The sequence below is a fragment of the Ovis canadensis genome, chromosome 1 (genome assembly GCF_042477335.2).
Source record: "Ovis canadensis isolate MfBH-ARS-UI-01 breed Bighorn chromosome 1, ARS-UI_OviCan_v2, whole genome shotgun sequence".
In the NCBI taxonomy this organism is placed as follows: Eukaryota; Metazoa; Chordata; class Mammalia; order Artiodactyla; family Bovidae; genus Ovis; species Ovis canadensis.
The window spans coordinates 63,871,459-63,897,707 of NC_091245.1; the positions used below are offsets into that span (position 1 = coordinate 63,871,459).

The 26,249-nt window shown below is 37.3% G+C and overlaps 1 protein-coding gene across 5 annotated transcripts in view; it reads right to left on the reverse strand.

The window, feature by feature from the left end:
* Nucleotides 1-26,249, reverse strand: part of COL24A1 (collagen type XXIV alpha 1 chain) — a 392,145-nt gene that overhangs the window by 157,487 nt on the left and 208,409 nt on the right. The gene's annotated exons all lie outside the window — the stretch shown is intronic.

Sequence of the window (26,249 nt, forward strand, 5' to 3'; positions counted from 1 at the left end):
AGTGAATAATTATAAATTATGATAAAAGGTTCACAAAGGAAACACCTGTGATGCTGAGGTGCAGGATAAAAGACATATTTTTACAAAAGATGGTCAGGGTAAATATGAGACCTAATATTTAAGCTGAAAGTTCAAGAATAAGAAGAGGCCAGCCAGCCAAGGGAAGAAAGGAAGAGCTTTCTAGGCAGAGAAAATAGCTTGAGTAAAGATGAATTTGGCAGAAGTGAAAGAAGGCAATCAGTAACACTGTTTCAGAGTGAACAAGGTTCATGGTGCATCTATCTTTATGGATTCTGTCTCTATGGATTCTGCTTCAAGCAGTGTAGAAAGAAAAAATGGTAACATAGAACAAGTTTCACAAGAGTATAATCCTTCTCCTGCTGCTGCTGCTGCTGCTAAGTCACTTCAGTCGTGTCCAACTCTGTGCGACCCCATAGACAGCAGCCCACCAGGCTCCCCCATCCCTGGGATTCTCCAGGCAAGAACACTGGAGTGGGTTGCCATTTCCTTCTCCAATGCATGAAAGTGAAAAGGGAAAGTGAAGTTGCTCAGTCATGTCCGATTTAGCGACCCCATGGACTGCAGCCCACCAGGCTCCTCAGTCCAAGGGATTTTCCAGGCAAGAGTACTGGAGTGGGCTGCCATTGCCTTCTCCTGACTGTCTTCAATTATGAAGTTACTTTCTTTTATTTAAAAATGTATGAAATGGGTTTCCCTGGTGGGTCAGTGGTAAAGAATCTTCCTGCCAAGGCAGGAGACACAGGCTCAATTCCTGGCCTGAGAAAAGCCCTCATGCCATGGAGCAACTAAGCCTGTGTACCACAGCTACGAAGCCCACACTCTGGAGCCCTGGAACCACAACTCCGGAAGCCTGCATGCCCTAGAACGCTCAGCAGCAAGAGAAGTAACCACAGTGAGCAGCCCTGGCACCACAACTAAAGAGTAGCACTTGCTCGTCACAACTAGAGAAAAGCCCATGCACAGCAACAAAGACCCAGAATAGCCAATTAATAAATAAATCAAATTATTTTTTTAAATGTATGAAACATTGTCTTTTCCAATAGCTACCAAAGATACTACTTCAATAGATTATCATATAATAATACATATAAGCCATAGAAGATATCTGAACCATGAAAAATGGCTTGCTGTGTTGAAACTAACTGAAGTTAATATATAGGGGCATGTTTTTATCTACACACGCATATGTGTGTGTGTGTGTGTGTGTGTATATATATATATATATATATATATATATATATATATATATAAAGAAAGCTGAATGCAGAAGAATTGATGCTTTTGAACTGTGGTGTTGGAGAAGACTCTTGAGAGTCCCTTGGATTGCAAGGAGATCTAACTAGTCCATTGTAAAGAGATCAGTCCTGACTGTTCACTGGAAGGGCTGGTGTTGAAGCTGAAATACCAATACTTTGGCCACCTGATGCGAAGAGCTGACTCATTTGAAAAGACCCTGATGCTGGGAAAGATTGAGGGCAGGAGGAGAAGGGGATGACAGAGGAGGAGATGGTTGGATGGCATCATTGACTCAATGGATGAGTTTGGGTAAACTCCGGGAGTTGGTGATGGACAGGGAGGTCTGGAGTGCTCCAGTTCATGGGATCACAAAGAGTTGGACATGACTGAGTGACTGAACTGATAAATGTATCCTCACCCCCATCTATCTATCTGTTGATCATGTATATACTAACATATGTTAAACACTTGCTACATGTCTGATTTAATCTTCACAACAACCATATTTGATAGTATTATCATAACCCCCCTTAACAAATAAGGCAGATGAGTTAAGAAGCTTTGTAAAGTATACGAGCTTAAATAGTATAGATGAGTTTAAGTGGCTACTGAACACTTGAAATATGGCTAGTCCACACTGACATGTGCTGTAAATGCAAAAGACACTCAAGGTTTCGAAGACCTACTACAAAAAGTTGAAGCTGAAGCTCCAATACTTTGGCCACCTGATGCGAAGAGCTGACTCATTTGAAAAGACCCTGATGCTGGGAAAGATTGAGGGCAGGAGGAAAAGGGGACGACAGAAGATGAGATGGTTGGATGGCATCACCGACTCAACGGACATGGGTTTGGGTAAACTCCGGGAGTTGGTGATGGATAGGGAGGCCTGGTGTGCTGCGGTTCATGGGGTCGCAAAGAGTTGGACACAACTGAGCGACTGAACTGAACTGAATTACAAAAAGAATGCAAAATATCTAATTAATGACTATTTACATTGATTACATATTAAAATGATAATGCTTTGGATATATTAGTTGAAGTATAAAATCAATTTCACTATTTTTTTTACAGTTTTAAATGTGGCTACTGGGAAATTTTAATTTAATTTGTGACTTACATCATATTTCTACTGGATAATACTAATCCATATTTTTAAACAACATGCTAATATTAGTAGTTATATCCAGATGAAAGGGACCTAATAATTTATTTCTATGGTTCTTTAAATTTAAGGGAGTAAAGGCTTTCATTCTGAAACAATCAATGGTCAATGGTCAGTTAATCAAATCTGAGCAGAAACAATGAAATTGAGAGAAACTGTGAGAATGAAATTGTGAACAATGAAATTGTGAGACAATAACCAAAACAGCAGAACCTAAGAACTGCCTTATAGCTCAAATGGTAAAGAATCTGCCTGCAATGCAGGAGACCTGGGCTTGATCCCTGGGTCAGGAAGATCCTGTGGAGAAGGGAATGGCAATCCTCTCCAGTATTCTTGTTTGGAGAATCCCACAGAAAGAGAAGCCTGGATGGCTACAGTTTGTGGGGTCTGAGTCAGACACAACTGAGTGACTAACACTTTTCTAAACACAGACTAGTTAATTGAAGCGGGGGGCGGGGGGACTCCTTTTCCTGACACGTCAAATTTAAATGAATGAATGGAATAGGGGCCATTTAGCTTATCCAAACAGTGGAAACAGTGTCAGACTTTATTTTTTAGGGCTCCAAAATCACTGCAGATGGTGACTGCAGCCATGAAATTAAAAGACGCTTACTTCTTGGAAGGAAAGTTATGACCAACCTAGATAGCATATTCAAAAGCAGAGACATTACTTTGCCAACAAAGGTCCATCTAGTCAAGACTATGGTTTTTCCAGTAGTCATGTATGGATGTGAGAGTTGGACTGTGAAGAAAGCTGAGCACCGAAGAATTGATGGTTTTGAACTGTGGTGTTGTAAAAGACTCTTGAGAGTCCCTTGGACTGCAAGGAGATTAACTAGTCCATTCTAAAGGAGATCAGTCCTGGGTATTCTTTGGAAGGACTGATGATAAAGCTGAAACTCCAGTACTTTGGCCACCTCATGTGAAGAGTTGACTCATTGGAAAAGACTCTGATGCTGGGAGGGATTGGGGGCAGGAGGAGAAGGGGACGACAGAGGATGAGATGGTTGGATGGCATCACCGACTCAATGGACATGAGTTTGGGTGAACTCCGGGAGTTGGTGATGGACAGGGAGGCCTGGCGTGCTGTGATCCATGGGGTCACAAAAAGTGGGACCTGACTGAGTGACTGAACTGAACTGGATGCTGACCATGCATACCAGAGTAATATTACCTACAAAAATATTTTACTTAGCCCACAGTTCATACATACTAATTTTAAAAAGCTGCATAAGGTGCTAAGATTTGTCAGTCTGGAGGTTTTATATTAAAAGTTTTTATATATAAAGATTTATAAGATGCCTGGCTTCAGATGACTAGCATAGTGTATGCTAGGCTAGTGTATTCTCAAAGACAAATATTGGATGAGCACTCTTCAGCTCACCAGAGTCCCTGTCAATCGCTCATCTCACACCTAACCATTTCACTATTTATACTACCTGCCTGATCCCAATAGGGTATTTGAGTTTGTCACTCTTGATGTCAGTATAAGAAGGTGCAGTCCATCAAAAGGGCATAATTGGAAGAGGCAAGTTCTTGTTGGAAAGACAAATAACTCCTAGGACTAGATCCATTTCCACAGGGAATCTTTAAGGAAACTTAGCTAGAGAACAGATGTAAAATGGTTTCCTTAGATTATTGCAGGACCCCAAAAGTCTAATACAAACATATTAAATCTGATAACACTCAAGTTTTGGCTTATAAAGTGGGGACAGAACTATATGCAACCAGTTTATATCACTGGTACATTACTCTGGAGAGCAGTTGTATGTAGAGTATGTTATAAGAGAGCATATAGTAAAACAGAAGATGCATCTAATCCATAGCCTAGCACTTTCATTTCTAACTGGACACCTGGGTTTCACTCACACATACATGCACTAGGAGATACACAGAATATGTCCATGGTGGCATTATTTACACAGAAAAGTAGAATCATCTGAATTATTGTCCTGTAAACCAATAAACTGAAATGTAGTCATACACTGGAAAAACTCGACAGCAATTAAAATTAATGGACCAGATCTCCATTCATGCACTGACCATGATTAATGGAGATCAGATCTCCACTGATTTTAATTGCTGTCGAGTTTTTCCAGTGTATGTTTACATTTCAGTTTATCTGTTTACAGGCCAATAATTCAGATGGACAGGGAGGCCTGGCGTGCTGCGATTCATGGGGTCGCAAAGAGTCAGACACGACTGAGCGACTGAACTGAACTGAACTGAATTCAGATGATTCTACTTTTCTACTTAAATAATGCCACCATGGACATATTCTGTGTATCTCCTAGTGCATGTATGTGTGAGTGGAAACCCAGGTATCCAGTTAGAAATGAAAGTGCTAGGCTATGGATTAGATGCATCTTCTGTTTTACTATATACTCTCTCACATGGTAGTAAAGTAATGCTCAAAATTCTCCAAGCCAGGCTTCAGCAACAGATGAACCGTGACTTTCCTGATGTTCAAGCTGGTTTTAGAAAAGGCAGAGGAACCAGAGATCAAATTGCCAACATCCGCTGGATCATGGAAAAAGCCTGAGAGTTCCAGAAAAACATCTATTTCTGCTTTCTTGACTATGCCAAAGCCTTTGACTGTGTGCATCATAATAAACTGTGGAAGATTCTGAGAGAGATGGGAATACCAGAGCACCTGACCTGCCTCTTGAGAAATCTGTATGCAGGTCAGGAAGCAACAGTTAGAACCGGACATGGAACAACAGACTGGTTCCAAATAGGAAAAGGAATACGTCAAGGCTGTATATTGTCACCCTGCTTATTTAACTTCTATGCAGAGTACATCATGAGAAATGTTGGACTGGAAGAAACACAAGCTGGAATCAAGATTGCTGGGAGAAATATCAATAACCTCAGATATGCAGATGACACCATCCTTATGGCAGAAAGTGAAGAGGAACTAAAAAGCCTCTTGATGAAAGTGAAAGAGGAGAGTGAAAAAGTCGGGTTAAAGCTCAACATTCAGAAAAGATCATGGCATCTGGTCCCATCACTTCATGGGAAATAGATGGGGAAAACAGTGGAAACAGTGTCAGACTTTATTTTTTTGAGCTCCAAAATCACTGCAGATGGTGACCGCAGCCATGAAATTAAAAGATGTTTACTCCTTGAAAGAAAAGTTATGACCAACCTAGATAGCATATTCAAAAGCAGAGACATTACTTTGCCAACAGAGGTCTGTCTAGTCAAGGCTATGGTGTTTCCTGTGGTCATGTATGGATGTGAGAGTTGGGTTGTGAAGACGGCTGAGTGCTGAAGAATTGATGCTTTTGAACTGTGGTGTTGGAGAAGACTCTGGAGAGTCCCTTGGACTGCAAGGAGATCCAACCAGTCCATTCTGAAGGAGATCAACCCTGGGATTTCTTTGGAAGGAATGATGCTAAAGCTGAAGCTGCAGTACTTTGGCCACCTCCTGTGAAAAGTTGACTCATTGGAAAAGACTTTGATGCTGGGAGGGATTGGGGGCAGGAGGAGCAGGGGACAACAGAGGATGAGATGGCTGGATGGCATCAATGACTCGATGGATGTGAGTTTGGGTGAACTCCAGGAGTTGGTGATGGACAGGGAGGCCTGGTGTGCTGCGATTTATGGGGTCGCAAAGAGTTGGACACGACTGAATGACTGAACTGAACTGAATTGAACTGATCAATATAAATAAATGTTCTAAGACAATAATGTTGAGTGAGAAAAAATTATACATCCTTTTCAGAAGGATTTCATTGTTGTTTTGTCATTTAGTTATTAAGTCGTGTCTGACTCTTGGCCATCTGATAGAGTGTCGCCTGCCATCCTCTACGGGATTTCCCAGGCAAAAATGCTGAAGTGGGTTACCATTCTCTTTCCCAGGGGATCTTCCCGATTCACAGATCAAACCTGTGTCTCCTGCATTGGCAGGCTGATTCTTTACCACTGAGCCACCAGGGAAGCCAACAAAGGATACATCATTATGAAAACATTTTATGCAAAATTTTAAAATAAATATAATAATAGCATAATTTGTTACTGATGTAAAATACATGGAAATTACATACACAACTTCAGAGTAATGATTTATGTCTATGTATATAGACTGGTAGCTCATTGTTATTTTAATTTGCTTGCTCATTAACAGGAAAGCTTTTGTTGTTGTAAGCCACTGATATTTTGAGATTGTTTCTTTCTGGAGCAAAACTTAAGCCTAATGTGACTGATGCAATGTGTGTTTCAAAACTGATGAACTCTCTGGATAAGAAAGCTGTGGTACATATACACAATGGAGTATTACTCAGCCGTTAAAAAGAATTCATTTGAATCAGTTCTGATGAGATGGATGAAACTGGAGCCGATTATACAGAGTGAAATAAGCCAGAAAGAAAAACACCAATACAGTATACTAACACATATATATGGAATTTAGAAAGATGGCAATGACGACCCTGTATGCAAGACAGAGAAAAAGACACAGATGTGTATAACGGACTTTTGGACTCAGAGGGAGAGGGAGATGGTGGGGTGATTTGGGAGAATGACATTCTAACATGTATACTATCATGTAAGAATCGAATCGCCAGTCTATGTCTGACGCAGGATACAGCATGCTTGGGGCTGGTGCATGGGGATGACCCAGAGAGATGTTATGGGGAGGGAGGTGGGAGGGGGGTTCATGTTTGGGAATGCATGTAAGAATTAAAGATTTTAAAATTTTAAAACAAACAAACAAACAAAAAACAACAACAAAAAAACACAAAACTGATGAACTCTGGCATTTATTTATTTGAAAAACAGGTGTTTTTCCTTCACTTTCTTCTAACCCACATACTAAAGGCCCTAAGTGGTGGTGGAACTGTAAGGAAAAAGGAAGTTGGGATTCTAAGTCACTTTGTATGGGAGAGCTACTTGGTAATACCTGCACTGGACTATTAACATGAGCAAAAACAGCTTCTTATCAAGTGAAGCCTATAAAAATACTAGGTTTATTTGTCATAGCTGTTAATATTCCCCTAAAAATGTAGTGAATTAACATGTGTTGACAGAAAATTGTAAAGCTTTGTAACTCAGTTCAGTTGGCTTATTCAAAAGGTAGTCTCACAGAAATGATTCTATAAATAAAGATGGCATAGAGTGCACTGAACCAATCTCTGGTTTTGACTGCAATCAATTTATTCAGTAAGTACAAAATGATCTGAAGAAAATAAAATCGAATGCATATTTATTTACTCATGTAATAAGCTATATGCTAAGAGTGGTACAGGATATAAAGGTGAGTAAAATTTAATAAGAATGAATAATCTAGTAAACTAGATGAAGAAAAGCATATTTTCTGTAAGTTAAGGAAGAAAAAATAAAATCTAAATAATGTAAAGACAGGGGATATTGTATTTGGTTGAGAACATAAGGAAAAGCTTTACAGAGAACACGCTATTTGAGGTATGGCTAACTGTTGACAAGATAAATGATGAAAGTATATTCAAAGCGGAGGGAATGATTTGAACAGAAAGTAGGAGGTAGAAAATGATGAAACATTCGTCAAAGATAAAGTAAATCCAGATTGTCTGGAGCACAGGATATGTGTAGGAAAGAGACTTGAACAGATATATGGGGATGTACTATTGAGGGCTTTGACTGTCAAGTGGGACATTTGTATTTGTGGTGCTTGCAGAAGAATTTGTGTTTGTAGAAGAATCATTGTTGGTTTGAGTAAAGGAGGAATATAATCATATCTGTACTGAAAGGATAGTAATTTAACAACATTATGTTCAATGTGTGGAAATGGGAAAACAAAACAGAAAATGGTGTGAAGAGTTAGAAGCTATTGTAATAGTACAGGTTAACTGTAATAACTCTTATGACAACAGTAACATGACTTGGAACAGCAGCTCAGGGGAGACGCCAGTGTCAGAGGAAAGATGGATTAAGTCATGGGACAATTATGGCTCTTAGAGAGTTTATTCTGAAATATTAACTCATTAATATTAATGAGTCCATAGAAAAATCAATCCTGAAATCATAAGAATGACGCAGTACATACAGTAATAGAACAAAAACAGGAGAGAATTTTAATGAAGATTCTTTGGAAGCAAGAGATAGAGAGAAAAAAAGGGAAGCGTCAGAGAGGAAGGGAACCAGGAATGTGCAAAAAAATGTTCAAGAAGGGAAAATTTTTAGATAGAGAGAAATTGGTATTATGTGGAAAGGGTTGAAAAGGATGAATACTGAGACAGTCATAGGATTTGGCAATTAGAAGCCTGGTCATGATCTTTAAGAACAATTTAAGTATCTTGTGTGTTTGAATATAATTTTGCCAAAGCGAAAGTGGGAAAAAGTTGGGTGGTTTATTATTTTAAGAAGTGTGATAATAAAAAGGAAGAGGCACAATAACTGCATGAGGACATAGTTTAAAAATAAAATTATTTTATTTAGACTCTAAATTTTATTCTCTGCCAAATAAAATAAGCTTATCTACAATAGAAAAATACTCTTCTGAATAGAAGGAAATTATACTCAAAACCTATTTTTTGCTCTATTTCACAAGATGAGTTTAGGAAAAAAAAGGCTAATATTATGGCTTATTCCAACACATTTGTATCAGAGAGAAGATATTAGCAGGTTTTATAGGTTCTCAAAGTCTGTGAGTTATCTCTAGATAAGGTCCCAGAAGTTATCTCTACATAGCTTTCTTGCCCTGTGAATGCTTTGTAAGTTACAGAACTCAAAGCAGAGACATGTGTTAAGTAAAGGTTCTCTATTCTTTACTGAAGAAAGCACTATTTAAAAGGACAGATTAAGCTGCCAAGACTTGCTCTAATTTTAACCCATGAAACTGTAAGTGCCACATATGCCAATGAGAGCCAAGGACAGAAAATTATACATTCAATTTTAAAGTGCTCAAATGCAAATTATGAGTATGTGAAAATGCACACAATTTATCCATATATTTTTTAATCTGTGGACCCTCAGAGTAAAAATATGGTTTCCTTTTCTGTTCCTTAAATTGTTCACACAATTGTACTAGCTATGTCTTGCTGCAGAACAAATTACCCCAAAGTCAGTGGCTTTAAAACAACAGACACACACACACACACACACACACACACACACACAAACCAGACACTTATTATCTCACAGTTTCCGTCATTCAAGAATTCAGAGTAGCTTAGCTTGGGTGATTCTGGCTCAGAGCTTTTCATGTGGTTGCAGTTAAGATTTGACATGGGCTGTAGTCATCTGAAGACGTGACTGAGAATAGGGAATTCATTTCCAAGAAGGTTATTAGCTGGAGGCCTCAGTTTCTTGCTATGTAGGCCTCTGCACAGTTTGATTATGTAGCAGCCAGAGTGAATAATTCAAAAGAGAGACTAATCCAAGAGAAAGAGTGAGCAAGGAAGAAGCTGCAATGTCTTTTATGACCTAGTTACACACTGCTGCTTCTGCTGTTGCCTATTCGTGAGTCACTAAGTCCACTACACACTCAGAGAGTGAAATAAGATTGTCTTCCGGAAAAGAGGAACATCAAAGAATTTGTAGACATATTTTAAAACTATCACAATGACTCAATTTTATTCTTGACTTGATGTTTTATTAAGACTTGATTCCTTCTAATAATTTCCTCCACTTTTTCACATCTATTAAGTTAGACACTTCAGTAGAAATATTCTAAGTAGTTTTAGAATGATGTACATTTTCCCAAAGATGAAATGCATAAACTTTCATTCTTATTTCATTACTTATGATTATGTATCATGTATAAGACATTATACTAGTCAATTAATAACTAAAATATAAAGTTGATAATACAAGTTACAATAAGATAAACCACTGTAGAGCATCAGATAAAGGAGGAGTCAGCAATCCATGACCCTGAGAACTGGCTGCCTGTTTTTGTAAATAAAGTTTTGTTGGAACACAGCCATGACCATTTATTTACCTTATTGTCTATGACTGCTTTCATCCTATGAAGGCAGAACTGAATGGTTGGGACGGAGATTGTATGGCCCACAAAACCCAAACCATTTCTGTTAGGTATTTAAGGGAAATGAAAAGTAGTTGTTGAAGCCATAGCCTCAACTTAAAAGAATTATCAGCAACTTACACCTTTTTGATAAAGAATTTTCATTAAAAATGTTTCAAAACACCTATACCACCTCTAATACACATTAAAAACAAACAAACAAAGCGTACAGCCAGAACATGACATGCTATCTGTCAAGAGCTAGATAACTCTATAATAATTGAAAACATTTCACTTTTTCAAAATGGGATATGTAGTAATCTATGTAAACATTTTGTTGGTGCTAGTGGAAACTCAGAAGACCAAAAGGCCTTATATATATTAAATAACTTGCTACAATTGAAAAGAAATACTATTTTTTTCCCCAAAGTCAGTAAAACTCTAAAATACTCAAGTTGAATTTTTTTAAAAGTAACCACATCTTACTGAAAATAAAATTAGGATATTTCCTAGTTAAAGCCAAAATGTTAAAAAAATTTTATATGAAGTTCTTAGATTTGACAATTATCTTTTTAAAAAATCATTGTGCCTTAACTGTGGAACTATTCTGTATTGTTTCAAAATTTCTATTCAATGTAAAAAACAATCATACTTACAAGGATAAAAAATTTCAGACACCCAAACACTTCAAATTCACTTGAAAATACAATATACAAGGCTAATTCCCTACAATTTAGTTCTGTTTTATCTTAGAAACACATTAACTTCAGTGTTTACACTGATACTATTGTGTGTATTCTTTGTTTAAGAGAATTTTAGTAGTCATCTTACCACAATAAAAGTAGTAATTGGTAGTGCCATATATAATTGCTGATATTTGACTACTACTACATTTTAACCTTAAAAATGGTACAAACTTGGAAGACAGGAGAAACAGAAGATCCATTAGACATGAGGAAACACTTCAAACACTACATGCAAAAATGTGTTTTTATTACAAGCAATTATTTCTCTATCTCAACTTCTCATACTTTTGTCCAAGGCGAGAACAATGCAGACTCTTGTCAGTTCAGACATAAAAAGGGAAGATATAGAAAAGTGGAAAGAAAGGTTATATAACATGTTTGGACAAGAAAGAGGACCTCCATTTTAGATATAAGCAATAAGAGGCATACATGAAACACTTTGGTAGGAATACTTGATATACAATTGTGTAAGAGGGTCTAGAGCTAAAAGATATTTGTGAATCATCAGCAAATAGTAAAGACCTAGAGAGTAAATGAGTCACCAAAGAAAGTAAATACACTGAGAAAAATAAAAGGCTAAGACCAGTAGCATTTAGAGAGGAAGATGAAAAAAAAGGAAACTTACAGAAATGTCCTATATATAAAAAGGAAGTGTACTGACACAGCTATATTTAAAATGAGTAACCAGCAAAGACCTATTGTATAGCACGTGGAACCCTGCTCATTGTTACGTGGCAGTCTGGATGAGAGGAGGATTTGAGGGAGAATGGAAACATGTATATGTATGGATGAGTCCCTTTGCTGTTCATCTGAAAACTATCACAACGTTGTTAATTGGCTATACTCCAATTCAAAATAAAAAGTTCAAAAAAATTTTTTTAAAAAGAAAGTATACTGTCAAAAGGAGGATATTGTCTATTTATTTACCATCCATAATATTTCTTCAGACCTTTTCATTTGGGGGTAATTTTATGACTTGACAAGAATGAACAAATACTTTCTATTGATTTGTACATACATCACTATTTCTAAATAGGTAATCTCTGGGTCACTTTACTCCTATTTTCAAACAAGATTTGTAAGCTAAGGATATACTTCTTGTGACTTGGAATAAGCTACTTTAGCTCACTGTGCCTTATCTTTCATGATTTAGGAAGACGTGACTTTATCAGTTCGTATGTTCTATAAAGCCAAGATGATGTCCTGTCTGATACTGAATCTCTTATGTCTAACATACTGCCTGGAATACATAAGATAATATATCTGGAATGAAAGAGTGAATAAATTAGATAGAGCAGTGGCAGTAGAAACAGAGATGAGCTGCACACACAATCTTTTAAGATCTTGATCTGTGGGTTTACTCTCAGGCCCAGCATGAGCTTTCACAGGATAAGCAGCTTTACTGAGTACGGGGGAGCCAGGTGCTTCAGGAATCTCAGAAAGGGCCACAAGACAAGGATAAGACAGAAGAGTAGGACTTGAGCTTAGCTGCTTTCACAAAAATGTCAAAATCACAAAAAACTGTTAAATAACCATCAACCAAAAAGACCGGAACCAACCAAAAAAGATACTTTACATTAAAAGACAAAGTAGAAACCACAACAAAATGGTAGGAAGGGATGCATTTGTGATAAAATCAAATACCATACACCCTGGGTAGGTGACCCACAAACTGGAAAATAATCTATCATAGACCTTCTCCCACAGGACTCAGAGACCTAAGCCCCACATCAGGCTCTCCAGTCTGGGGGTTTGCCATAGGGAAGAGGAGTTCCTAGGGCATCTGGTTTTGAAGGCTAGTGGGGCTTTGGTGCAGGACTAGGGGAAACAGAAACTCCACTCCTGGAGGGTGCACACAAGATTTCATGGGCACTGGGACCCAAAGCGAAGCAGTGACTGCACAGAACCCTGGGCCACACCTACCTATGGGACCTGGGAAGTCTCCTAGGGAGGCAGGGGGTGGCTATGGCTCACTGTAGGGACAAGGACACTGATGGTGGAGAGTTCAGGAAATACTCATTAGTATGAGCTCTCCTGAGATAAACATTTTGGCAGAGACTTGCCCCACTCAACAGCCTGCAGGGTCCAGTGCTGGGATATCTTAGTACGAACAACAAAAAGGTTAGGAACACAGACCCACCCATGAGCAGACAGGCTGTGTAAAGTGTTCCTGATCCCACAGCCACCTATAAACACACCCCTTGACACAGCCTCTCCACCAGAGGGATCGGATCCAGCTCTAATACAGCTCTACCCACCAGTGAGTAGGTACCCATCTCTCCCACCAGGAAGCCTACACAAGCCCCAAGACCAACCTCACCCATCAGGGGACAGACAACAGAAGCAAGAGGAACTATAATCCTGCAGTCTGCAGAATGGAGACCACAAACAGAGAAAGTTAAACAAAATGAGATGGCAGAGAAATACATTCCACCTAAAGGAACAGGATAAAAAACCAGAACAACAACTAAGGGAAGTGGGGATAGGCAATGTATCTGAAAAAGAATTCAGTGTAACGATAGTAAAGATGACACAAGATCTCAAAAAAAAGAATGATGGCACAGACTGAGAAGATACACGAAATGTCTACCAAAGAGCTAGGAGACTTAAAAAATGAAAAAAAAAAAAACCAGAGCTGAACAATATAATAGCCGAAATGAAAACTACACTAGGAGGAATCAACAGCAGAATAACTGAGGCAGAAGAAGTGAACTGGAAGACAGAATCATGGAAATCACTGCCAAGAAACAAAGAAAAAATAATGAAAAGGAATAAGGACAGTCTAAGGGACTTCTGGGACAATATTAAATGTATCAATAGTCACATTACTGGGTTCCCAGAATGAATAGTGAAAAAGGGTCTGAGAAAATATTTGAGGAGATAATAGCTGAAAACTACTGAGCTTTTTAAACTTATATACTCTGTGAAATACTGGGCTGAATGACTCACAAGCTGGATCAAGATTACTGGGAGAAATATCAATAACCACAAATATGCAGATGATACCACTCTAATGGCAGAAAGCAAAGAGGAACTAAAACACCTTTTGATGAGGTTTAAAGAGGAGAGTGAAAAAGCTGGCTTAAAACTTCACATTAAAAAAACTAAGATCAAGGCATTTGGTGCCATCACTTCATGGCAACAGATAGGGGAAAAGTGGAAACCGTGACATATTTTATTTTATTGGGCTCCAAAAATGACTGTGGATGGTAACTGCAGCCATGAAATTAAAAGACACTAGCTCCTTGGATGGAGAAGGCAATGGCAACCCACTCTAGTACTCTTGGCTGGAAAATCCCATGGACAGAGGAGCCTGGCAGGCTGCAGTTCCTGGGGTCACTAAGAGTCGGACACAACTGAGCGACTTCACTTTCACTTTTCACTTTCATGTATTGGAGAAAGAAATGGCAATCCAGTCCAGCGTTCTTGCCTGGAGAATCCCAGGGATGGAGGAGCCGTCTATGGGGTCGCACAGAGTTGGACACGACTGAAGAGACTTAGCAGCAGCAGCAGCAGCTCCTTGGAAGAAAAGCTATGACAAACCAGACAGAGCATTAAAAAGCAGAGACATCACTTTGCTGACAAAGGTCCATAGAGTCAAAGCTATGGTTTTTCCAGCAGTCATGTACAGATGTGACAGCTGGATCATAAAGAAGGCTGAGCACCAAAGAATTGATGCCTTTGAATTGTGATGCTGGAGAAGACTCTTGAGACTCCTTTGGACAGCAGGGATATCAAACCAGTCAATCCTAAAGGAAATCAACTCTGAATATTCATGGAAGGACTAATGCTGAAGCTGAAGTTCCAATACTTTGGCTACCTGATGCAAAGAGCTGGCTTATTGGAAAAGCCCCTGATGCTGGGAAAGATTGAGGGCAGGAGGAGGTGGTGAGAGAGGATGAGATGGCTGGATGGCATCACCATCTCAATGGACATAGCTTGAGCAAACTCTGGGAGATAATGAAGGACAGGGAAGCCTGGCATGCTGCAGTTCATGGCATTGCAAAGAGTTGAACACAACTTTGTGAGTAAACAACAACAATGGGAATGGAAACAGCCACCCAAGTCCAAGAAGCACAGAGAGTCCTATAAATGATAAACCCAAGAAGGAACATGCTGAGGCACATTTTAATCAAACTGACAAAAATTAAAGACAAAGAAAAAATATTAAAAGTAACAAGGGAAAAGCAAAAAATAACATACAATGGAATCCCTATATGGTTATCCTCTTATTTTTCAGTAGAAATTCTGTAGGCCAGAATGGAATAATCACATGTTTAAAGCGATGGAAGGAAAAATCTACAACCAAGAAACATCCCACCCAGCAAGGCTCTCATTCAGATTTGACAGAGAAATCAAAGGTTAACAGACAAGCAAAAATTAAGAGAATTCAGCCCCACAAAACCAGTCGTACAGCAAATGCTAAGGAAAATTTCTAGGTAGACAAGAAAAGCCCACAACTAGAAACAAGACAATTATGAATGGAAAAGCTCACCAGGAAAGGCAAACATAAAGTAAAGGTGAGGAATCATCCACACACAATATAATATTAAACCCAGCAATCATGAGAAGAGGAGAAGTGCAGAATACTGGAAATGCATTTGAAATTAAGAGGCCAGAAACTTAAAGCAATCTTTTATATATTTATATATAGATGGTTATATTAAAACCTCAAGGTAATAGCAAAGCAGAAATCTACAGTATATAAAAACACTAAATAGAAAAAGCAGTTCAAGCACGACACTATAGATAGTCATCAAATCACAAGAGAAGAGAATAAAAGAGGAAGGGAAGCAAAAGGACTACAAAAACAAATCCAAAACGATTAAAATGGCAATAAGAACATATATAGGTAATTACCTTTAATGTAAATGGATTAAATGCTCCAACCAAAAGACACAGACTAACTGAATGAATACAAAAACAAGACCCATATACATATTATCTCAAAGAGACCCATTTCAGATGTAGGGACACATACAAACTGTAAGTGTGGGGGTGGGAATAGGTGTTCCACGCAAATGGAAATCAAGAGAAAGCTGGAGCAGCGATACTCATATCTGACAAAATAGACTTTAAAATAAAGACTATTACAAAGACAGAGAAGGACACTATATAATGATCAAAGGATCAATCCGAAAAGATATAACAATTGTAAATGTATAAGCACTCCACATAGGAGCACCTCAAAATAAAAGGCAAATGATAACAGCCACAAAAGGGGAAATTAACAGTAACATAATAATAGTGGACTTCCATACCCCACTTACATCAATGGATAGGTCATTTAGATAGAACATCAATAAGGAAACATAGGTCTTAAATAATATATTAGATCAGATTAACTTAACTGATATTTATAGACTATTTCATCCAAAAGCAGCAGAATACATGTTCTTCTCAAGTTCACATGGAACATTCTCCAGGATAGATCCCATGCTGGGCCACAAAATAAGCCTCGGTAAATTTAAGAAAACAAATCATATCAAGCATCTTTTCCAACCATGATGCTATGAGATTAGAAAACAACCACACACACACACACAAAAAAACCCAAACATGTGGAGGCTAAGCAATATGTTATGAAACAAAGAGGAAATAAATACATAGAGACAAATGAAAATGAAATCAGGATGATCCAAAACCTAAGAGATGCAGCAAAAGCAGATCTAAGAGGGAGTTTTATAGCAATACAAGCTTATCTCAGTAAGCAAAAAAAAAAAAAAGAAAAAGAATTCAAACCACCTAACTTTACAGCTAAAGCAACTAGAGAAAGAAGAAAAACTAGAATCCAAAGTTAGTAGCAGAAAAGAAATCATAAAGATCAGATCAGAACAGAAATAAATGAAACAGAGACAAAGGAAACCGTAGATTAGTGAAACTAAAAGTGATTTTTTGGAAGAGATGAAAAAAAACCTGTTAAATCTTTAGCCAGACTCATCAAGAAAAAGAGAGAGAGGACCCAAATCAATAAAATTAAAAATGAAAAAGGAGAAGTTACAATAAACACCACAGAAAATACAAAGGATCATAAGACTACTGCAAGCAACTTTATGACTGTGTGACAATAAAATGGATGACCTAGAAGAAATGGACAGATTCTTAGGTACGATCTTCCAACACTGGATCAGAAAGAAATAGAACATATGAAGAGACCAATCACAAGCAGTGAAATTGAAACTGAAATTTAAAAACTTCCAACAAACAAGTCCAGGAAAAGGTGGTTTCACAGGGCGAATTCTATCAAACATTTAGAGAAGAGTTAACACCTATCCTTCTGATACTATTCCAAAAATTGCAGAGGAAGGAACACTCCAAAATCATACTATGAGGTCACCATCACCCTAAATACAAAATCAGACAAAGATACCACACACACAAAAAAAATTATAGGCCAACATCACTCATGAACATAGATTCAAAAATCCTCAACAAAAACACTAACAACTGAATCCAACAATACATTAAAAGGATCAGACATAATGATTAAGTGGGATTTATCCCAAGGATGCCAGGATTTTTCAATATCTACAAATCAATTACCAAACTGAAGAATAAAAACTATGTAATCATCTCAATGGATGCAGAAAAAGCTTCCTGACAAAATTCAACAATGTATGATAAAAATCCTCCAGAAAGTGGGCCTTAACATAATAAAAGCCATACATGACAAACCCACAGCTATCATCACACTCAATGGTGAAAAGCTGAAAGTATTTCCTTTAAGATCAGGAACAAGACAAGGATGTTCACTCTCATCATTTTAGTCAACATAACTTTGGAAGTCCTATCCAGGGCAATCAGAAGAAAAAGAAATAAAAGAAATCCAGATTGGAAAAGAAGAGGTAAAACTTTCACTGTTTGCAGATGACATAATTCCATACATAGAAAATCCTAAAGATGCTACTAGAAAAGTACTAAAGCTCATCCATGAAAGTCTGCATTCATTCACACTTTAAAAAGTATCATAAAATAAATTTATGACATAAAGAAGTGTCATAAAATAAATTCATTTAGTCAACATTATTTGAGAATATATGCCAGACATTGATGAATAATGTGGAATATTTTACGTAGTCAGTTAAATGTGGAATATAGGATAAGCACTTCATTATTTAAGAGGTTCCTGATTGGACAACAATTTATTTTGGTATCACAGTTCCTCTGCTTCAGACTCTTGACATTTGGATATACAAGTTTCCTAAAAGATACAACTGGTCTGCTCAGTATCCAAATAGGGAATTCAGTCTCTGAAATTTCCCTGACAACTATTTGACTTGTATTCCCTTGGATCATACATGCAGTCATGAAAAAAAGTTCAGAATGAAGTTTTGCCTAGAGAAGGTCTGGCAATGATTAAAAGAATATGCCTGGAATGTCTACTTAACAGATGCTTTTACTCATGCTTATGTTATAGGAATCTTGAGACTAGAAAGGCAACTGGTTCTGTCCTTCCTGCACTAAATCGTCTGGCAATGTCGTCATGTATTCTGCTCTTTTGAATGAGTCTCTTGGCAATAAATCAAAGGTGATAAAGTAAATATCAGCACAGATTATTAGTTTTTCTTAAAAAATGTAAGTTGGATAAGAAATAAGAGGAATTATCCTACTATGATACTTGTGTGGCACAACACTTGAATTGCTAGCTCTTCCTAAAACTCTAATAACTAGAGTTTTAGAGTGAAATTCACTAGGATCATTCACAGCAAAGAATATGTGTTTATAATATTAGTATCTATTTTTTTCACACACAAAGCATTAAATCAGTTCTGTATTTTTTTTTTTTATGTAGACTCCATAAAGTGAAAGAAAAGTGAAGTCATTCAGTTGTGTCCAACTCTTTGTGACCCCATGGACTATAGCCCACCAAGCTCCTCCATCCATGGGATTCTCCAGGCAAGAATACTGGAGTGGGTTGCCATTTCTTTCTCCAGGGGATCTTCTGGACCCAGGGATCAAACTGACGTCTCCTGTATTGCAGGCAGATGCTTTAACCTCTGAGTCACCAGGGCAGACCCCATAGGGACTGAGTTTTCCATAGACTCTATCTGAAGATGAAACTAGAGTCAGAATATCTATTGTCTTATGCCTCCCATCAATGTCTACATCTAAAAATGAGAAAAATAACATGATGATATTAATATTTCCATGTGCTAATCTATAAAGACTTGAGCTTCAGATTAGATCTTCACCTCTGAAGAAAGTCATGTGACTAGATTGTGTCTCATTCTGCCAATTCTAAAAAACAAACGGGATAAACTAGATAATGCCTTGTACACTTTCCAGTTCTAAAATTCTATAACTTAAATATAAAGAGGAGGAGGAAACAGGAGGGAGAGGACATATGTATACCTATGGTTGATTCATGTTGATGTATGGCAGAAACCAACACACTATTGTAGAACAATTTTCCTCCAACTACAATTTTGAAAAAGAAGAGAAAAAACTGTAGGTATTTTAAATCTTTTGAACAGGTGAGAAAGATGTAATAAAAAAATAAACCCTGGAGTATTTTTATTCCATAGTGAGGAGGGTATGTCTAGCATTCTGGAGCTTCAGTATGACCAAAGAAACTATTTACTGACGACAGCTCTAGAAAGTAAATGTAGTGACTTCTCATAGCTCTTACTTTAAAAAAATAGAACTTCCTTGTTATCCTTCTGTTTATACAATAACAACAAGTAATACAACCATTGCCATTTATTAAACACCTCCTGCGAGCATACTTCATCTCAGGCAGTTATTTTCCAACCCAGACAATAAACATAAAAAGATATCTCACTTAAGTTTTACAAATGAGAAAGAAGGAATTCAAGATCAGGTTTAAAGGAAGTGATACTTGGGCTGACTTGTGGAAGAAGAAGAGTAGGTAGTATTTGTAATCCTGAAAAGATAGGAAGGACATTATAGGAAGTAACAAGAGCCAGATGAGCTGTGACATACTATGAGCCTGGTGGGCTGCCGTCTATGGGGTCACACAGAGTCGGACACGACTGAAGCGACTTAGCAGCAGCCAGCTGTTCTGAACCGCTTATGATGCAGTTCTAAAAACACTCCCAGTCTTTCATGCCTCCATATATTTTGTGTTCTTGCTGTTCCCAATGAAGTGTCCTTCCATATTCTGACTATCTCACAAGAATATGTCATATTTTCTGAATTAGCTTAAGCACACTAAAATCCTTTTAGGAAACAGTAGCAAATATCAATAAATTAGAAAATTACCTTTTCTTACTTTATCTCAGTTCATCATATATAACATATACTTATTGAAAATATATAATATAAAAGGCATTTACTTATTGCTTTGTGAGATAGTTTTCTGTTGAGATAGTTCAAATAAAAAAATAACTATGGTATGAAGCACTAAATTAAGAACCACCATTCTGAAGATAAAGGCTTAACGGAGGAAACAAGTGAATCTAATTGGGTAGGGAGAGCAGGAAAGACTTCAAGTTTGAGCAGATGATTTAAGATGGGTCTCAGAAGTTGATGCTAGGCCGACAACAGGTGTAGGAAAGTGATGGTCTTCAGAGGTAATGGAAACAATGCCGTAAGTAAGAGGGTTACATTTAAGGCATGTTGAATGCTCTGGTTTGGCCTAGAAAGTTGGGAAGTGTGAGAAATAATGATAAAGTTAAGTGAGGTATACACTGTGGAAGGTTTTTAAAGTCAGGGTGAGAAATTCTTATAGCCTACCTTCTTAGGCCTTTTATAGAATGATTCCTGCTTGCCCTGCCCCCTGTTATAATCTGCTATGTTCTGTCCACCTGGTATTTCTGGAGAAGCTTGCATTATCTAGGTCTGTCCTGATTTTAATGACTATACCAGAAAAATATAGATGTTGTCACACAGTTTTTCCAAAACCCATTAATTAGAACCCTCCCCCCGAAACTGAGCTTTATATTCCAGCAACTATCTTGGTATCTGGAACTGAAGAAATGAAAGGTTATACAAAGTTTTCTTACACAAAGTTTTCTATAAAACACAAAGCTGGCTGTATTTATGGTTGGAATAAAATCCAGATTTCACTTATTTTTGCTGTTAAAAAAAAAGAGCACTAAAGGTTCCATACATATTTATGAGGAAAAATGCTGTGATACTCTCCATTAGGATGCTATGTTGAATTGATGGGAAAAAAAAAAAGATGTTTCAAAAACAGAAGATAGAGTGAAAATGAAAAAATCTCATTCTAATGGGGAATACAGGTTTAATGACATTCCCTTGGAATTTTTTTCCAAAGTAATGAAAGAAAAACTCATGAAAACTTAATATGTGGAAATCCTTTGACCCTTAAAACAGGACTTCAAAAAACAATGCATAATGTTCAGAAAAATGTTTCTAGTGAACATGTGCATATAAAGAACAGATTTCATTGTTCTTAGAAAATATTTCCTTTAAGATTCTTTAAGCATCTGTTAAGGAAAACAAACTATAAATCTTAGTAGGTTACTTTAGATGTACATGTGCTCTATATAAATGTAAATTAATTCACTATGTTCACACATAATATACAAAATCAATGTCTGTTAGCAATCTGAATATGTTTTCTAATTTGAAAACACATTTGTGTTTAGTAATTTTTTGTTTGTTTGTTTAAGAATAAATGACTAATAAAGCAGAATTGCAAATGGCAGATTGATATAATCAAACTGATACATTCCAAATAAAATTCTAGAATAGGAAAGGGCAATTAAAGCTTGCCAGCCAAATCCTGACCACTGTCTGTTTTTGTATATAAAGTTTTATTCGGAACAAAGCCAGACTCATTCATTTACTTGTTGTCTATGACAGCAAATTTGGAAAACTCAGCAGTGGCCACAGAACTAGGAAAGGTCAGTTTTCATTCTAATCCCAAAGAAAGGCAATTCCAAAGAATGCGCAAACTACCACACAATTGCACTCATCTCACAGGCTAGTAAAGTAATGCTCAAAATTCTCCAAGTCAGGCTTCAGCAATATGTGAACCGTGAACTTCCAGATGTTCAAACTGGTTTTAGAAAAGGCAGAGGAACCAGAGATCAAATTGCCAACATGCGCTGGATCATCGAAAAAGCAAGAGAGTTCCAGATAAATGTCTATTCCTGCTTTATTGACTATGCCAAAGCCTTTGACTGTGTGGATCACAATAAACTGGAAAATTCTGAAAGAGATGGGAATACCAGACCACCTGACCTGCCTCTTGGGAAACCTATATGCAGGTCAGGAAGCAACAGTTAGAAATGGACATGGAACAACAGACTGGTTCCAAATAGGAAAAGGAGTATGTCAAGCCTGTATATTGTCACCCTGCTTACTTAATTTCAATGCAGAGTACGTCATGACAAATGTTGGACTGGAGGAATCACAAGCTGGAATCAAGATTGCCGGGGGGAATCTCAATAACCTCAGATATGCAGATGACACCAGCCTTATGGCAAAAGTGAAGAAGAGCTAAAGAGCCTCTTGATGAAAGTGAAAGAGGAGACTGAAAAAGTTGGCTTAGAGCTCAACATTCAGAAAACTAAGATCATGGCATCTGGTCCCATCACTTCATGGCAAATAGATGGGGAAACAGTGAAAATAGTGGATGACTATATTTTTCTGGGCTCCAAAATCACTGCAGATGGTGATTGCAGCCATGAAATTAAAAGACACATACTCCTTGGAAGGAAAGGTTTGACCAACCTAGACAATGTATTAAAAAGCAGAGACATTACTTTGCCAACAAAGGTCTGTCTAGTCAAGGCTGTGGTTTTTCCAGGAGTCATGTATGGATGTGAGAGCTGGACTATAAAGAGGGCTGAGCACAGAAGAATTGATGCTTTTGAACTGTGGTGTTGGAGAAGACTCTTGAGAGTCCCTTGGACTGCAAGGAGATCCAACCAGTCCATCCTAAAGGAGTTCAGTCCTGGGTGTTCATTGGAAGGACTGATGTTGAAGCTCAAACTCCAAAACTTTGGCCACCTGATGAGAAGAGCTGACTCATTTGAAAAGACCCTGATGCTGGGAAAGATTGAGGGCAGAAGGAGAAGGGGACGATAGAGGATGAGATGGCTGGATGGCATCACTGACTCAATGGACATGAATTTGAGTGAACTCCGGAGTTGGTGATGGACATGGAGGCCTGGTGTACTATTGTTCATGGTGTTGCAAAGAGTCGGACATGACTAAGTGACTGAACTGAACTGATGACTGCTTTTGCACTCCAACAGCAGACTTGAAACATGGTGACAGAAATGGTATGATCCCAAGTCTAACAGATAATATTTGGTCTGGTCTTTTATAGAAAAGTTTCTGATTCTTGTTCTAGGATAAATTTTAACCTTAAATTTGAAAAGGTAGTTACACTGATTATGTAGATCTTACTAAAGTAACATCTTTTAAAAGTCAGAACCACAAAGACTTTTCACTAGACTTATTCTCAGATTATAATTCTGCATCTACCTTCTCTAGGAGTGGCAGTACCTTAACCCTGGTCTCTATCACTACTTCCATTAGTCCATCCTATTTTTTGATATAAGATTGAGGTATTATCCATCTTATAAATCCTGAGCATAAAAACATCACTAGATATTTGCTATTTTATGCATTAATATCTAAATAAAAAGTAGACAGTGCACTACTAAGAAAAGAAAACAGTGTAGTTTCTACGTAAACACAGATCCAAGGGAAGTCCCTCTTCCAACCAAAGTACCACCTCTAGATTCCTTCTATATAAAATTTAGAGTTTCCATTTCTTCAAAAGTGGTGATTACCACTTTATTACAGCATCCCTACCTAAAGGAATAGGAATACAATTCTAGTCAAACAAAGCCATATTTTCTCTATCAACATATATATCTTTTTGATAATTGTCAAACAAGTTTTACTTCCCTGTCTTAGAGTACCTTACATAACAGAACTAGCATTTGGGTGCAACTGTGTGTAGAATTCTTTACTCATTTTCTAGAATTTAAATCACTTAAGGATCAAGTCTTATTTAGTTGTATATCTAGCACACAAGAAGTGTTCAATAAGTATTTTTTAATGATAGAATAAGTGAAAGTTTACTAGTGTCTTTCATTTGGGGGGGGCTGTAAGAAATCACAATATCCTTCTAGAACACAGTACATGGTGAACATGTGAGTTACGCATATTTGTAGACAACTAATTTCCTTCAAATCATAGGATATTACTTTTTAAATCTATTAGAATTCTGAATCTTCCTGTCCCAGATTCAAATACAAAATTATATTTTAAGCATTTTAAACAATTCCTTAAGAGTAAATCCTTGAAAGCCAAAGGAAACCAAAAATGCTTCTTTTTTTTTTTTAATCAATTCTAAAGTAAGTAAAGTTATCAAATTTATATTTTCTTAGAAGGCTAATAGGCTTAGTGTCCCAGGCAGTATACACACTGAATGTTTACATCTGAAAATGAGGGACACTTCTGTTGGTATTTGAAGGCACAAAGTCCCATTTAAATTTCTCTCTTATATGAGTCCTTTGAATCAGTTTTTTCCTAATTTGAGCAATCTGAGAAACTTTATTAGACTAAGAAGAGTACTTTTGTTTATTACTTTTAATATAATATGCATGATAAATAACTTGTTCCATATATTACTCCATATATGTTGGATCTTATTCCTTTTCTCAGAAGATTTTACTTTTTAATAGGCACTTAATGTACATTTAATAAGGATAAAAGAAAAATAAACATAATATAAAGTACACAAACCCTTATATTCTTGCCTTTCACTAACTTCTGTGTTTTTAGCTTTTAACATAGATCATGTGAATCATTCATTTCACCATAGATAGAAACTTTGGCCTTTAAGCTTTTATATTATAATCATGTGAATTTTTAAAATATTTTTGTTGGTTTATCCTTAATAACCACTTACATGTGATTTAATCTTTGTGTACCCCTTATGACATTTGGTTTTGTGATATAAACGATCTTCTACAGTCTTCATTTTTTCCATACATTTTAACTTTCATAGCTGTAGAAAAAAGTTCTACATTTAATATAGTATTTGCTATTTTCCTAGTTTTTACTTTGCTTTGTACAAAGAGATGTCATAAATGTCAAGAAAATAACATACTTTATAGCCACAAAGACTCAAAATCCTTCCACCTTTGTAAGCACCTCAACTGTTCCCTGCTGGCTCACATGGTAAAGCGTCTGCTTACAATGCGGGAGACCCAGGTTCAATCCCTGGGTTGGGAAGATCTCCTGAGAAGGAAATGGCAACCCACTCCAGTATTCTTGACTGGAAAATCCCATGGACAGAGGAGTCGGGTAAGCTATAGTCTATGGGGTTGCAAAGAGTCAGACATGACTGAGTGACTTCACTTTCACTTTCAACTGTTCCTAGAAATGTATTGACTCCAGTTTCTTAAATTTCTGATGTTTGAGATTTAAAAGCTATTGACATCTCATTTCTAAAGTAATAGTTTAACTTGGAGTTACCTGCTGCTGCTGCTGCTAAGTCACTTCAGTCATGTCCGATTCTGTGCGACCCCATAGACGGCAGCCCACCAGGCACCCCCGTCCCTGGGATTCTCCAGGCAAGAACACTGGAGTGGGTTGCCATCTCCTTCTCCAATGCATGAAAGTGAAAAGTAAAAGTGAATTCGCTCAGTTGTGTCCGACTCTTAGCGACCCCATGGACTGCAGCCCACCAGGCTCCTCCATCCATGGGATTTTCCAGGCAAGAGTGCTGGAGTGGGGTGCCACTGCCTTCTCCGGAGTTACCTGCACCTGGTTTTTAGAGAATGGCAGGGTTAGTAGAAGTGTTTATTTTCATTCACTTCCCTTCAATTGATCTGAAATTGTAACTTTCTATATCTTCTCTGTTCATATCCACTAATATATCCACACTCTTTCATGTTTCCTCTCTTTTAATTTCACCGACTTATACTTTTTTCTACTTTTCTACACTTTCACAGACTTAATGGTATAGTGAAATTAATTCACTTGAGTAAGTGATGCTATTAAAACATTTCCAAGATGATAAATGTCAAATAAATGATCCTAAGTCATAAAAATTTTAACACATCCATATCTTTGAGACACTAGTCAAGTCACAATATGGTTCTTGGTACCCCATACTTTTCAGCTTCAAACTGTAATAATAGGCTGTGTTCATTAGAAAGCCAATTAGAATCTTCACCTTGAG